Source organism: Loxodonta africana, chromosome 5, assembly GCF_030014295.1.
Source record: "Loxodonta africana isolate mLoxAfr1 chromosome 5, mLoxAfr1.hap2, whole genome shotgun sequence".
Lineage (NCBI taxonomy): Eukaryota > Metazoa > Chordata > Mammalia > Proboscidea > Elephantidae > Loxodonta > Loxodonta africana.
This window is the reverse complement of record NC_087346.1, coordinates 150,373,922-150,390,104: the sequence shown is the minus strand read 5'-3', so window position 1 is coordinate 150,390,104 and position 16,183 is coordinate 150,373,922. Positions and strand designations below refer to the sequence as shown.

The following is a 16,183-nucleotide window of genomic DNA, read 5'->3' as shown; positions in this document are numbered from 1 at the left end:
CCTCAATTTTGTTAAAATAAGCTATGCAGGATATACAAATACTAAGATGAAATATACACATAATATTTGATGTATAAAGAGAGAGAAAACTAGATGAAAATAAGAAAAAATATATCAGCATATTGGCAGTGAAATTATGGGAGATTTTTAAATTTTCATGTGTACATTTCTGATATTTGCAAATTTTGATAATCCAAATAAAACCTGATAAGTAATTTTATGGAACTTAACATTACAGGAATGTAACATATAATCAATGTTATATAATCTATTATTTATTGTGGCATTTTTATGTCTACAAAGGTATCCTTGTCATTAGCCTTGAACAATTCAAACTGTGTTCTACTTAATGTGACATCCTTGCATTTTATGAACTCCTTAAAGGAGTTATTGCTCACACTTTGAGAAATGTCTTTTAGTGGTGAACTCAACCTGAGGAAGTAAATATATAATGAAAGAATAAAAGTTTGTGTTGGATGCTGTCCACCAATATTTGCCTACGTCACTTGCTGTAATCTTTCCATTTCTTATTGCTGGAAAACTATTTCAGTGAGAAACAATTGCTCTTTTTCCATCCTTCACTCCAAAAATAATTATTGCATCCCTGATATGTGACAAGAACCGCTATTTGTTGGTAATAAAACTGAACAAGACTTACTCTCTGCCCTCAAAAGAGATACAAACCACAGACAATTACAATGTAGCACGGCAAGTGCTAGGATAGAGGCATGTAGAAGATTGCTATTAGAAAGGGCACAGGCACATAAACAGAGTTTGGAATGGAGGGGAGGGGACCAGGAACATTTCTCTGAGGATGTGGTATCTAAGATGAAACATGAAAGACTAGTAGGTATTAGGCAGTGACAGATGGTTAAAAAGAGAGGAAGAGGATGTACATAGACAACATTATATAGAGAGGCTCAGATGAGAGTCAGAATGTCTATACTGGGTTCAAAAGAGGAAAGGGAGAGTGCCCTTCACGGTGGCACACTGTGGAATAGTGACGATAGCAGCCCATTCTGCATTCAGAAAATAAGGGGATCAATTCTGGACAGTGTAGTATAAATAGTTGCTGCTGTTATTATTGAGTTTTATTACCATATTTGTGAGCTCTAAATTGGTACATGTTAGTTATTCATCCTTTAATAAACATTGTATTCCTCATGGAAGTTAATTTGGAGAACTTCCAGTTATACAGTTGGCCCGCAACACATGCTCATTTTCATGCATTTATTTTGAGAATAAATATGAACGTAAGATCATAAGGGCATGGAATCATTAAAGTTCTCTTTAGGCAGAGTTTGGATATCCAAATCCTTTGGTATTACATTTTTTGCATTAAAATTGTCTATTTAATATATCAAATAGATTTATTTATACCAATATAAATATTATAAACTGAATCATAATCATGTTGGAGTTCAGTATGTTATTGTTGTTGTTAGATGCCATCATGTTGATTCCAATTCATAGCAACTCTGTGTACAATAGAACAAAACACTACCCAGTCCTGCACTACCCCCATACCCCTTGTTATGCATGAGCCCAGAGTTGCAGCCACTGTGTCAATTCATCTTACTGAGCAACTTCCTCTTTTTCGCTGACCCTCTAGCAAGCATTATATCCTTCTCCAGGGATAGATCCCTCCTGATAACATGTCTACAATATGTCTGTCAGATTAGCCTTGTCATCCTAGCTTCTAAGGGTATTCTGGTTGTACTTCTTGCAAGGCAGATTTGTTCATTCTTTAGGGAGTTCATGGTATACTCAATATTCTTCACCAACACCACAATTCAAAGGTGTCAATTCTTTTTCAGCCTTCTGAAATATAGCACATTGAAAGTAAAGTTACAAGCCAATATATTTCTTATTTTTGTGATGTTTAATAATAAATAACAGAACAAATTAGGTAAGGTTCTAGATAAGCCACAGCCCATGAGGAGTAAAAGTATGTAAATGTGACATCCCAAGGAGAGATCTTGATAAAGTATTCCAGATTAAGCACATACCAGTTTAAAAATCATGTGTATGCATACACATGTGTGAACATGTGTGTTTATACACTCTCATTGAAAACTAAGTCCGCATGACTAAATATTTAGAGTGGCCATAGACATTGATTGGCAAGGGGAGCCCTGGTGATGCAGTTGTTAAGAGCTACAGCTGCTAACCAAAAGTTTGGTGGTTTGAATCCATTAGCTGCTGCTTGGAAACTCTATGGGACAATTCTAATCTGCCCTATACAGTCACTATGAGTCACAATCGACTCAAGGCAAAGGTATAGACATTGACAATAGGCAAGGTTTATCATTCTGAATACTGCTTTACTACGATTTCTTAAGGGGCTTTGTTGATTCAGTGGTAGAATTCTTGCCATCGATTTCCAGCCAATATACCCATGTGCAGACACCACCTGTCTGTCATTGGAGGCTTGCGTGTTGCTATGATGTGCAATAGTTTTCAGTGGGCCTTCTAGGACTAAGACAGAATAGGGAGAAAGATCTGGTGATCTGCTTCCAAAATCAGCCCGTGAAAACCCAACAGTATGATTCTCAATTGACCTTGTATCCCCAGGACTGGAAGTGCTTCTTTCTGTCATGCGTGGGGTCACTTGTGAATCAAGGGCCAACTCAATGGCAGCTAACAAACAAAAAGATTTCGCTAGGTTATGCTGTGCTTATTATAGACAAGAACAACCCCTATATATCAGTGTCTTCTAACAATCACAGTTTATTTCTTTTCTGTATTGCATGTAAGGGACTGCAGATCATTGTGGCTTTCCTTGGAGCTTCTTTTCACCCTGTAGCCCAGCTTTTAATCTCAGTCCTTGACTCCCTGTCATCATAGAGGGAAAGAAAACATCCAAACCATGCACAGGTTCTTAAAGCTTTTGTTTGGCTATGATAAGGTCACTTCTTTTGTCTTTTCTTTGGAGCTAACCAGTCTTAGAGCCAAGCTTGATGTCAACAGCATGCAGCCATTTACTAGAGAAAGGCACCATAAGCTACACAGTAACATTTATGATCGAAAATTTTCTTACAGGAGGAGAGAAAAAAATAAAACAATTTGCCACAAACATGTTATTGTGACCAAAAGTATAGGTCTCTTACTTACCTCTCTGCCTTTCCAGATGTTTCCCCTTTTTCTGATATCCTCCTGCCCTTTGATACCTAGCAACTCTTACGAAGCTCCCTAAACTATGTCTCTCTCAATCTTAGCTCCCTGATGAAGGTAGCTTCTCCCTTTTATGTTCTTTCATAAAGTTTTTTTTTGTTTTGTTTTGTTTTTTCTTTCCCCCTAAGCCTCTATTGATTGAAAATACCATGGCTTGGGTCAGGCACACCTTAGTCTTCAGGGTTACATCTTTGCTCTTCAACACTTTGAAGAGGTCCTTTGCAGCAGATTTGTCCAATGCAATGTGTTTTTTGATTTCTTTACTGCTGCTTCCATGGCTGGTGATTGTGGATCCAAGTAAAGTGAAATCCTTGACAACTTCAATCTTTTCTCCATTTATCATGATGTTGCTCATTGGTCCAGTTATGAGGATTTTTGTTTTCTCTATGTTGAGGTGTAATCCATACTGAAGGCTGTGGTCTTTAATTTTCATTAGTGTTTCAAGTTCTCTTCACTTTCACCAAGCAAGGTTGTGTCATCTGCATAATGCAGGTTATTAATGAGTCTTCCTCCAATCCTGATGCCCCATTCTTCTTCATATGGTATTTTCAATCGCATCATATGCATGTGAAAGCTGGACAGTGAATAAGGAAGACTGAAGAAGAGTTAACACCTTTGAATTGGGGTGTTGGCAAAGAATATTGAATATACCATGGACTGCCAAAAGAACAAACAAATCTGTCTTGGAAGAAGTGTGGCCAGAACACTCCTTAGAGGCAAGGATGGCGAGACTGCATCTTACATACTTTGGACATGTTGTCAGGAGGGATCAGTCCCTGGAGAAGGACATCATGCTTGGCAGAGTACAGGGTCAGCGGAAAAGAGGAAGACCCTCAACGAGGTGGATTGACACAGTGGCTGCAACAACAAGCTCAAGCATGACAATGATTGTGAGGATGGATCAGGACTGGGCAGTGTTTCGTTCTGTTGTGTATAGGGTAGCTATGAGTTGGAACCAATTCAAAGGCACCTAACAACAACAAATAACAACATTGAGACTGTAGCTGCTCCGTGAATCTTTGATGAATTAATAAGAGAAAACTCTCAAGAAGCTATACAATGTTGGTCATGTATTGCTTATTTGATAACATTCTCTTCTCTCTCTCCTTCCCTCTACTTTTTTTTTTCCTATGCTTAACACACATTGTTTGAGTGCTTTCTATTTGATCATGGATGTCTATGAATAAAGACATGTCTATGAATAAAGCATAATTTGTATCATTCAGGGGCTCACAGTTTAATGGAAGACAGAAATACTTGAACATAGAGTTGGATTAACTTTAATAAATAATGCTAGATTTATAATACCAACCTGAAACTGAAATATGAGAGCCTCAATATCTTACCAACAATTCAGTTGAAGGGCTTTCTGTATTCCAATTCAGGGAGATTTGGGTGCCATTACCTTAATTTTAGAATGTCAAAGGGAATTCTGAACAAATTACCTCTGTGTCAAAATTCTTCATTGGCCATGTTTTATGGTTGACTCACTTTCTCTTACGGTCAGACAGCTGTCCATAGTGGCTCATTCAAGACAATAATTCCCTCATAGATCTACATTTTTATATTTTTCAAACTGACCTGTTACTTTAAAACAACTCCTGGCTTATTATCAAAACATTTATCAAATCGCCATTATCATCTTTACCCCAAAATATTACACTTCTCACCAGTTGGTTGCTTGTTAATGAAATAATAACTTATATTATAAATGTCAACAATATGCCATTTCCCAAGAGTGCTCATTTGAATGTGGTTAAAATAAGAAGTAGTCACTTGAATTCAAGTACTTCCTGGTTGATATCAGGAGAAGACGTAGAAATACTTTTTCTAGACAACTGAAGTTCTGTGAAAACAAAAAGTGCCTTTGTAGTAACACAATTTTGGGTATAATGAAATATCTACAAAATTTGGCATTCTGTTCAGAACAGACATAGCCACTGGGGAAAAAGTAAAGAGCTAATCTTCACTTTCGTAACAGAATTTTATCTTTCCTTTATAACAGGCCTTTTCCGTGATATAGTTAGATTGGGCATGTGTCCTAAAGAGAGTTATTTGATAATGCAATAATGCAACATTTAGGATGCTTTTAAGGGAAACAATGGGCTCAGTTCTATGAAAATATTAAATTACTGTCTTGGGAGAAAATCCTACTCTTTTTTTCACTCTTATAACTCTTTCTGATTCTAGAAAGAATTGTGTGTGAATTCTGTGTATCATTTTTCAGAAGAAAACCTAAACAATTGCTGCCTCCCAGAGATGCCAAACGAGATTGTGAGTAGCCTGGAAACGTGCCATATGAACATAGCTACCTATTGCTGCATAACAGATTGCTCCAAAACATAGAGTTTTCAAACCAAAAGTGTTTACTACTTCACACAGTGTCTCCAAGTTAAGAATCAAAGTCAAGAATAGCTTCACTGGGCTCACTGAATGCATGGCAGACCTCCAGGATTCATTTATTTTGTCAAATGGAGGGGATCTATTCTGAGCAATCATTTCTAAGGGACCTGCAGTTGGCATTGACCTGGGTACTCCTACTTCTATGTGGGTGTCTTCCAACATGGAAAAGTGGACATAGTTGCAAATGATCATGGCAACCAAGCCACCCCAAGCTATGTCTCTTTTACTGTTACTAAACAATTAACTGGTGATGCCACAAAGAATCAAGGTGCAACAAATCCCACTAACATGGATTTTGATGCCAAACATCTGATTGGACAATGATTTTATGATGTTATTGTCCACTCTGATATGAAGCTTTGAATTTTTATGGTGGTGAATCATGGAGGCAGGCCCAAGGTCCAAGTAGAATATAAGGGAGAGACCAAAATTTTCTCTTGAGGGGGTGTCACCTATGGTTCTGACAAAGATGAGGGAAATTGCAGAAGTTTACTTTGGGAAGATTGTTACCAATGCTGTTGTCACTGTACCAGACTACTTTAATGTCTTTGTCAGGCTACCAAAGATGTTGGAACCATTGCCGGCCTCGTTGTGCTCAGAATTATCAATGAGCCAACTGCTGCTGCTATTGCTTATATAAAAAAATTGCTTTTGGCTTAGACAAAAAGATTGGTGCTGAAAGAAATGTGCTGATCTTTGACTTAGGGGATAGTGCTTTTTAAGTGGCAATTCTTACTATTAAAGATGGAATCTTTAAGGTCAAATCTACAGCTGAAGACACTCACTTAAGCAGAGAAGATTTTGACAACCAAATGGTCAACCATTTTGTTGCCAAGTTCAAGCTAAAGCGTAAGAAGGATGTAAGTGAAAACAAGGGACTATCTGTTGCCTCCTCACTACTTGTGAACATGCAAAGCACACTCTGTTCCAGCATCCAGGCCAATATTGAGATTGATTCTCTCTATGAAGGAATCAATTTCCATACCTTCATTACCCATGTACAATTTGAAGAATTGAATTCTGACCTGTTCTGTGACACCCTGAACCCTGTAGAGAAAGTCCTTAGGGGTGCCAAGCTAGACGAGTCATCCATGGCATCGCCCTGGTGGGTGGTTTTGTCCATATTCCTAAGATTCAGAAACTTCTTCAGGATTTATTCAATGCAAAATAATTGAACAAAAACATCAACCTGCTGAGACTGTTGGTTATGGTGCAGCTGTACAGGCAACCATCTTATCTGGAGAAAAATCTGAAAATGTTTTCCTATTCTTGGATGTCACTCCTCTTTCTCTTGGTATTGAAACTGCTGGTGGAGTCACGACTGTCATCAAGTGCAATACTACTGTCATGGATTGAATTCTGTCCCCCCAAATTATGTGTCAACTTGGTTAGGCCATGATTCCCAGTATTGTGTGATTGTGCTCCGTTTTGTGATTGTGATTTTACATTAAAGAGGATTAGGGTGGGATTATAACACCCTTACTAATGTCACATCCCTGACCCAATGTTATGGGAGTTTCCCAGGAATACAGCATGAACCAGCTTTTATCTTACAAGAGATAAAAGGAAAGAGAAGCAAGCAGAAAGTGGGGACCTTCTACCACCAAGGAAGGAGCACCGGGAAGAGAGTGCATTATTTGGGCCTGGGATTCCTGCACAGAGAAGTTCCTAGTCTAGGGGAAGATTGACAAGGAGGACCTTCCTCCAGAGCCAACAGAGAGAGAAAGCCTTCCCCTGGAGCTGATACTCTGAATTTGGATTTCTAGCCTACTAGGCTGTGAGAAAATAAATTTCTCCTTGTCAAAGCCATTCGCTTGTGGCATTTCTGTTACAGTAGCGCTAGATGACTAAGACAGAATTTGGTACCCAGAGAATGGGGTGCTGCTCTAACAGATACTTAAACTGTGGAAACAGTTTTGAAATTGTGAATGGATAGAAAACACAGAAGGAAGTAAGGAGAACTGTTAACACCAGAGAAGGTGCAGATAGTGAGAAAGGGCAGAAGTGAACTGGCAGCAGCTGAACCAGGAGCCTAGCACCAGACTATGCTGGAGCCGATGCATGGAGTGAGAGAGCTGAGTGCCTGTGCACAAGAGGCTTCCTGGTGGAGTGAGGTGCCTCAGGCACTTATTGGTGGAGCTACTGAGCTTTGGAACACTTGCCCCAGCAGGGCAGATGTTAGCATGAGGCCTATGGGCCCAGAGGCCAAGGAACAAAAGAAGTAGAGCTGCCTCAGTCTCAAAAGGTATGGTCATGGCCTCTGGGGTTTCAAAGGGTGGAGCCCTGGCCTCTGTTGTTTCTAAGGGTGGAGTCACTACTCAGATGGACTAGGAGAATGGTGCACCTAAAACTGAAGGATCAGAGCTGCTGTCTCAGTGGGCCTAGAAGGAGGAGCTGAAGCCCAGAACCAAGGGGCATCCACTCAGAATTTGGGGAGTGTGGCCAATACCCAGAGTCTGGAGGGCAGAGCTGTTGTGTAAATGGTCTCAGAGAACAGAGGATTATTTTCAAGCTTTAAGAGCTAATGTAATGTATTCTGCTGACTTGCTTGGTGCCTGATATGCCTTCATTCCCTCCAATTTCTCCTATTTGCAATGGAAATGTCTAGCTTGTGCCTGTTCTGCCATTGTACTTTGGAAGCAGATAACTTGTATTCTAGATTCCACGGATGAAGAGGAATTTTTGTATTTTGGACTTGGAGTTGATTTAAGACTTTCACCATGATATGATGAGGTGAATGCGTCTTATATGTAGCAAGGGCATAAATTTCGGGGGGCCAAAGGATGTCATGGATTGAATTGTGCCCCCTAAAAATATGTGTCAACTTGGTTAGGCGATGATTCCCAGTGTTTTGTGGTTGTTCTCCATTTTGTGGTTGGAATTTTATGTTAAAGAGGATTAGGGTGGGATTGTAACACCCTTACTAAGGTCACATCCCTGATCCAATGTAAAGGGAGTTTCCCTGGGGTGTGCCCTGCATCACCTTTTTTTATCTTACAAGAGATAAAAGGAAAGGGAAGCAAGCAGAGAGGGAGGAACTCATACCACTAAGAAAGAAGCAGAGTCCATCTCTTTGGACCAGTGGTTCCTGCATGGAGAAGCTCTTAGTCTAGGGGACAATTGATGAGAAGGACCTTCCTCCAGAGCCCACAGAGAGAGAAAGCCTTCCCTTGGAGCTGACACCCTGAACTTGGACTTCTAGGTTACTAGACTGTGAGAAAATAAACTTCTCTTTACAACTAGCATTCCTACCAACAGATGCAGACCTTCACAACCTACTCTGACAACCAGCCTGCTGTACTTATTCAGGTTTATGAAGGTGAGTGTGCCATTACCAGGGAAAACAACCTGCTTGGCAAGTTTGAACTCACTGGCATACCTCCTGCACCCTGTTGTGTTTCTAAGACTGAAGTCACTTTTGATATTGATTCCAATGACATCCTCGATGTCTCTGCTATATTTGAGAGTACTAGAAAAAAGGACAAGATTACTTATCATCAACAACGGCCACTTGAGTAAAGAAGACATTGAGTGTATGATCCATGAAGCTGAGAAATAAAAAACTGAAGATAAGAAACAGAGGGACAAGGGGCCCTCTAAGAATTCTCTTCAATCCTATGCATTTAACATGAAAGCAACAGTTGAAGATGAAAAAATTTGATGCAATACCAATGATGAGGACAAACAGAAGACTCTTGACAAATGTAATGAAATTATCAATTGGCTTGATAAGAATCAACAAAGAAGAGGAGGAAGAATTTGAACATCAGCAGAAAGAGCTGGAGAAAGTCTGCACCCCCATCATTACCAAGCTATCCCAGAGTACCGGAATCATACCTGGAGGAATGCCTGGGGCCTTCCCTGTTGGTGGAGCTCCTCTATCTTGTGGTGCCTCTTCTGGACCCAGAACTAAAGAAGTTGATTAAGCCAGCCTGTGAGCATAGACACCTTAGCATTGTTTCACAGGAAAAAAAAAATAAAGGACCTAAATTTGTAGCACATTCACTGGCAGTTTTAAAAGTTACACTGCTATACTAAATTTCTGGGTATTTTCAATACTTGAATATGGAATATTCATAGGGAAAGAAAGTAATATTGTAATTTATTAACACTGTGTTGTAAGTGGAAGATGCAATGTCTTAAATTAAACTGCATTTAAAATTGGCAAAAAAAAAAAAAAAAGAAAGAAAGAAAAGAACAGCTTAGCTGGGCACTTCTGGCTCAGGATCTCTCACAAAATTGCAATGAAAATACCGGACAGATTTCAGCCATCTAAAGGTTTGCCTGGGGCTGGAAGATCTGACTCCAAGACAGCGCACTCATATGGATACCAGTATGTGCTGGCTGTTGACAAGAGATTTCAGCCCCTCCCCATGTGGACTTCTTATGACATGAATTTCCCCAGAGCAAGTGATCCAATAGAGAAAAAGGCAGACTATTTCAAAGATTATTCCCACCAGTTTGCCCGTATTATCATTATTTAACCTAGAATTTCTCAACCTGAGCACCATGGGCATTTGGGGCCAAACAATTCTTTGTTGGGGGAGGGGGAGTGGGCTACCTTGTGCGTTATAGAATGTTTAGCATAATTCTTGATCTCTTCTCAATTGTGCCAACAAAATAATTCTCCAGACGTTGTTGAATGTCACTTAAGAAGCAAAATGGTCCTTAGTTAAAGAAAAACTGAGCTATAAACACAGTCACTGTCTCTGATTCTGGAGGAAAATGCTCAGCAAAATACCAACCAATTTCTAAGAAAGAAAGAGGTGAAAGGGCCACTTAAAAATAAATAAATAAAAAGTGAAAGTCATTTCTAGAATCTATATCATCTCATTCCAGACTCCAAACTGAAACTTGATATCATATCACCAAAAATATTGACTGATCTTTTCCGAAGGTCTGATACAGAAATAAGTCCAAAAGGTAAACAAGTGAATGGTACACGGTCTCAGTCATGAAGAAATTGCCATTTTCTGTTCATTTTCTAAAGTTCATCATCTCTTATCACTCACATTCACCAAAACTCAATAAAGAAACTTAAAGTAAAAAGTAAACAAATAAAATTATTTGAAGAGAAATAATTTTTCAGTAATTCACATACCCTCTAATTTTTTTTTTTTTTTTAATAACACAGATTTGTCCCTCAAATGTTTTCATGGGAATGTTTCTATATCTTATGCCAGGGTTCAAATTATAATAAGTAGCTTATAAAAACATAGACGATAGAATCAGGGTGACCTATCAAAGTAAAATAGAAATTTAGACCAGATAACATAGCCATAGCAATAATACCAACAGTAACAATAACAATCATAAACAATAAAAGCTGGAGAAAGATAAAGAATGCAAACATATCAGTCACAAAGCCTCAGTTGGTTATTTAATGCAGACTCAAATTTGATTTTGAACTTCCTGAAGACTAAAGTGAAATGGGAGATATAATCAGCTCTAGTATTTTCACAGAAGTATTTTGTACTGTATAATTACCATCAGAGGTTTATTTCCTCCTTCCTCACCAAACCATTGATAAAAGCTGAACTGAAGTGTAAGGGGAGCAATTTGTTTTCTGAGTAGAAGATTGATGACTGTCTGTAGCTACAATTAGCTTGGATTTGTGTATTGGTTTGTCAGTTATTTGTATTTCAACTTCAGGTAAAAAATTAAAAAAAAAAAACTTTTTAGAGGTGGGATTATGTCTACTTTTCTATGATAGAGATCGATTGAAAAGAAGTTTACAATTAAAAATGCCAGTTCTAACCAAAGTGATCTACAGATACAAATTCTACAGACATTTTTTAATGAGACAGAGAAACAAGTTACCTACTTCATATGGAAAGGGAAGAGGCCTCAGATAAGTAAAGCATTATTGAAGAAGAAGAACAAAGCGAGAGGCCTCACACTACCTGATCCTGGAACCTATCATACCACCACAGTAGTCAAAACGGCCTGGTACTTTTACAACACAGATACATAGACCAATGGAACAGAATTAAGAATCCAGATATAGGTTCATCCACTTATGACCAGCTGATACTTGACAAGGGCCCAAAGTCAGTTAAATGGGGAAAACGTAGTCTCTTCAACAATTAGTACTGTCATAACTGCATATACATCTTCAAAAAAAATGAAACAAAACCCATACCTCTCACCATGCAAAAAAAATAACTCCAGATGGATCAAAGACCTAAATATAAAATCTAAAATGATAAAGATTACAGAACAAAAAAATGGGGACAACACTAGGAGCCCCAATACATGCCACAAACAGAATACAAAACATTATTAACAATGCACAAATACCAGAAGAGAAACTAGATAACAGGGAACTCCTGAAAATCAAACACTTATGCTCATCAAAAGACTTCATGAAAAGAGTAAAAAGACATCATATAGACCAGGAAGAAATTTTTGTCTATGACATATCCGATCAGAGTCTAATCTCTAAAATCTACAAGATGCTGCAAACCTCAAGACCAAAAAGGCAAATGACTCAATTAAAAAAAAATGGACAAAGGATGATGAACAGGCACTTTACCAAAGAAAGAATTCAGGCAGCTAACAGATACACGAGGAAACACTCATGACCATTAGCCATTGTTGTTGTGTTGTTGTTAGGTGCTGTTGAGCCAGTTCCCACTTATAACAACCCTAAGCACAACAGGACTAAACACTGCCTGGTCCCGTGCCATCCTTACAATCATTGTTATGCTTGAGCTCATTGTTGCAGCCACTGTGTCAATCCACCTCGTTGAGGGTCTTCCTCTTTTCTGCTGACCCTGTACTTTGCCGAACATGATGTCCTTCTCCAAGAACTGATCCCTTCTGACAACATGTCTAAAGTATGTAAGATGCAGTTTCACCATCCTTGCTTTTAAGGAGCACTCTGGTTGTACTTCTCCTAGGACAGATTTGTTCGTTCTTTTGGCAATCCGTGGTATATTCAATATTCTTCACCAACACCGCAATTCAAAGGCATCAATTCTTCTTCGGTCTTCCTCATTCATTGTCCAGCTTTCACATGCATATGATGTGATTGAAAATACCATGGCTTGGGTCAGGCACACCTTAGTCTTCAGGGTGACATCTTTGCTCTTTAACACTTGGAAGAGGTCTTTTGCAGCAGATTTACCCAATGCAATGCGTCTTTTGATTTCTTGACTGCTGCTTCCATGGCTGTTGATTGTGGATCCAAGTAAAATGAAATCCTTGACAACTTCAATCTTTTCTCTGTTTATCATGATGTTGCTCATTGGTTCAATTGTGAGGATTTTTGTTTTCTTTATGTTGAGGTGCAAGCCATACTGAAGGCTGGGGTCTTTGATATTCATCAGTAAGTGCTTCAAGTCCTCTTCACTTTTGGCAAGCAAGATTGTGTCATCTGCATAACGCAAGTTGTTAATGAGTCTTCCTCCAATCCTGATGCCCCCTTCTTCTTCATATAGTCCAGCTTTTCAGACTATTTGCTCAGCATACAGATTGAATAGATATGGTGAAAGAATACAACCCTGATGCTCACCTTTCCTGACTTCAAACCAGTCAGTATCCCCTTGTTCTGTGCGAACAACTGCCTCTTGATCTATGTAAAGGTTCCTTATGAGCGCAACTAAGTGTTCTGGAATACACATTCCTCACAATTTTATCTGTAGTTTGTTATGATCCACACAGTTGAATGGCTTTGCATAGTCAATAAAGCACAGGAAAACATTCTTCTGGTATTCTCTGCTTTCAGCCAGGATCCATCTGACATCAGCAATGATATCCCTGGTTCCACGTTCTCTTCTGAAACTGGCCTGAATTTCTGGCAGTCCCTTTTCCATATGCTGCTGCAGCTGTTTTTGAATGATCTTCAGCAAAATTTTGCTTGTGTGTGATATTAACAATATTGTTCTATAATTTCCACATTTGGTTGGATCACCTTTCTTGGGAATAGGCATAAACATGGATCTCTTCCAGTCAGTTGGCCAGGCAGCTGTCTTCCATATTAACCATTAGAGAAATGCAAATAAAACTACAATGTGATACCATCTCACCCCAACAAGACTGGCATTAATCCAAAAAAATACAAAATAATAAATGTTAGAGACATTGTGGAGAGACTGGAACACTTATATACTGCTGGTGGTAATGTAAAATGGTACGACCACTTTGGAAATTGATTTGGCACTTCCTTAAAAAGCTAGAAACAGAAGTACCACATGATCTAGCAATCCCACTCCTTGGACTATATCATAGAGAAATAAGAGCCATCACATGAATGAATATATGCACACCCATATTCATTGTGGCACTGTTCACAATAGGAAAAAAAAAAAAAGACAGAAACAACCTAGGTGCCCATCAATGGACAAATGGATAAACAAGTTAAGGTATATTCACACAATGGAATACTATGCCACAATAAAGAACAATGATGAATCCACAAAACATCTCATAACGTGGATGAATCTGGAAAATATTATGCTAAGTGAAATTAGTCAGTTGCAAAAGAACAAATATTATATGAGACCACTATTATAAGAACTCAGGAAAAGGTTTAAACACAGAAGAAAACATTATTTGATGGTTATGTGGGTGAGGAGGGAGGGAGAGTGGTATTCACTAACAAGATAGGAGACAATTATCTTAGGTGAAGGAAAGGATAATACACAATATAGGGAAAGTTAGCATGACTGGACGAAACCAAAAGCTAAAATGTTTCCTGAATACAACCAAACAATTTGAGGGACACAGTAGCAGGGGTAGGGGTCTGGAGAACATGGTTTCAGGGGACATCTAGGTCAATTGTCATGACAAATTTTATTAAGAAAATGTTCTGCATCCCACTTTGGTGAGTGGCACCTGGGGTCTTAAAAGCTAGGGAGTGGCCATCTAAGATGCATCAGTTGGTCCCAACCCACCTGGAGCAAAGGAGAATGAAGAATACCAAAGATACAAGGAAAGTATTAGCCCAAGAGACAGAAAGGGTCACATGAACCAGATACCCCATCAGCCTGAGACCAGAAGAACTAGATGGTGCCCAGCTACCACCAGCTACTGCTCTAACAGGGAACACAACAGAGTTGCTGACACAGTAGGAGAAAAGTGGGGTTCAAACCTCAAATTCTGGTAAAAAGACCACTTAATGGCCTGACTGAAAGTGGAGGGACCCTGGAAGACACAGCCTGCAGACTCTCTGTTAGCCCAAAACTAAAGCCATTCCCAAAGCCAACACTTCGGGCAAAGATTAGACTGGATTATGACAGAAGATGATACTCATAAAACGTGTGCTTCTTAGTTCAAGTAGACACATGAGGCTAAATGGGCAGCTCCTGTCTGAAGGTAAGATAAAAAGGCAGAAAGGGACAGGAGCTGGTTGAATGGACATGGGAAATTCTGGATGGAAAGGAGGAATGTGCTGTCACATTACAGGGAGAGCAACTAAGGTCACATAGCAATGTGTGTATAAATTTTTGTATGAGAAACTACCTTGAGCTGTAAACTTTCACTTAAATACAATTAAAAAAAAAAGTTTACAATTGAAATTTTATTAGTATGCAACTTAAAAACAAAGCAGATTATTGCATGCCGGGGAAGGAGAAAAAGGACATGACTACTAGCGAGGATGGGTTTTTTTTTTTTTTGGAGTGATAAAAATATTAGGGAATTAGTTATTACTTATATAAAGTGTTAAAAAGCAAAGATGCCACCTTGAGTGCTAAGGTACTCCTGATCCAAACCATGCTATTTTCAATCACTTCATGTCCTTGTGAAAGCTGGACAATGAACAAGGAAGAGCAAAGGATTGATGCATTCGAATTATGGTGTTGGTAAGGAATACTGAGTACACTATGGACTACCAGAAAAACAAACATATCTTTCTTGGGAAAAGTAAAGCCAGAGTGATCCTTAGAAAGGAAGACAACAAGACTTAGCCTCACCACTTTGGACATGTTATCAGGAGGGACCAGTTCCTGGAGAAGGATATCTTGCTTCGTCAAGTAGAGGGCCTGCAAAAAAGAGGAAGACACTCAGTGAGATGAATTGATACAACAACGGGCTCAAGAATAGCAATGATCATGAGCACACACAAGACCAGGCAGTGTTTCATTCTATTGTCTATATGGTCTCTACGGCTCAGAATCAACTTGACGACACCTAACAAGAACAGTTATTAGTGAAGGTTGCCTAGCTTCTTTAATGTAGCAATAATCACTAAATTGTACACTTTAAAATGGTGAATTGCTACGCAAAGCAATTTACAAATACAATGCAATCCCAATCCAAATACCAACAACATTCTTAAAAGAGATGGAAACATTAATCATTAAGTTTACATGGAAAGGGAAGAAGCCCCAGATAAGTTAACATCATTGAAGAAGAAGAACAAAGTAGGAGGACTTCCACTACCTGACCTTAGGACCTACTGTCCAGCTATGGTAGTCAGAACAGCCTGGTACTGGTACAACGACAGATACATTGACCAATGGAACAGAATTGAGAACCCAGATGTAAAGCTATGCACCTGATCTTTGACAAGGGCCCAAAGTCCATCAAATGGGGAAAACAGCTTTTTTAACAAATGGTGCTGGCAAAGCTGGATGTTCATCTGCAAAAAAAGACCCACACA

At 39.0% G+C, this 16,183-nt stretch overlaps 1 pseudogene; it reads left to right on the top strand.

Moving 5' to 3' along the window:
* The first annotated feature begins 5,913 nt into the window (after window positions 1–5,913).
* LOC100658570 (heat shock cognate 71 kDa protein-like) lies at window positions 5,914–9,503 on the top strand (annotated as a pseudogene).
* The last annotated feature ends 6,680 nt before the right edge of the window (window positions 9,504–16,183 follow it).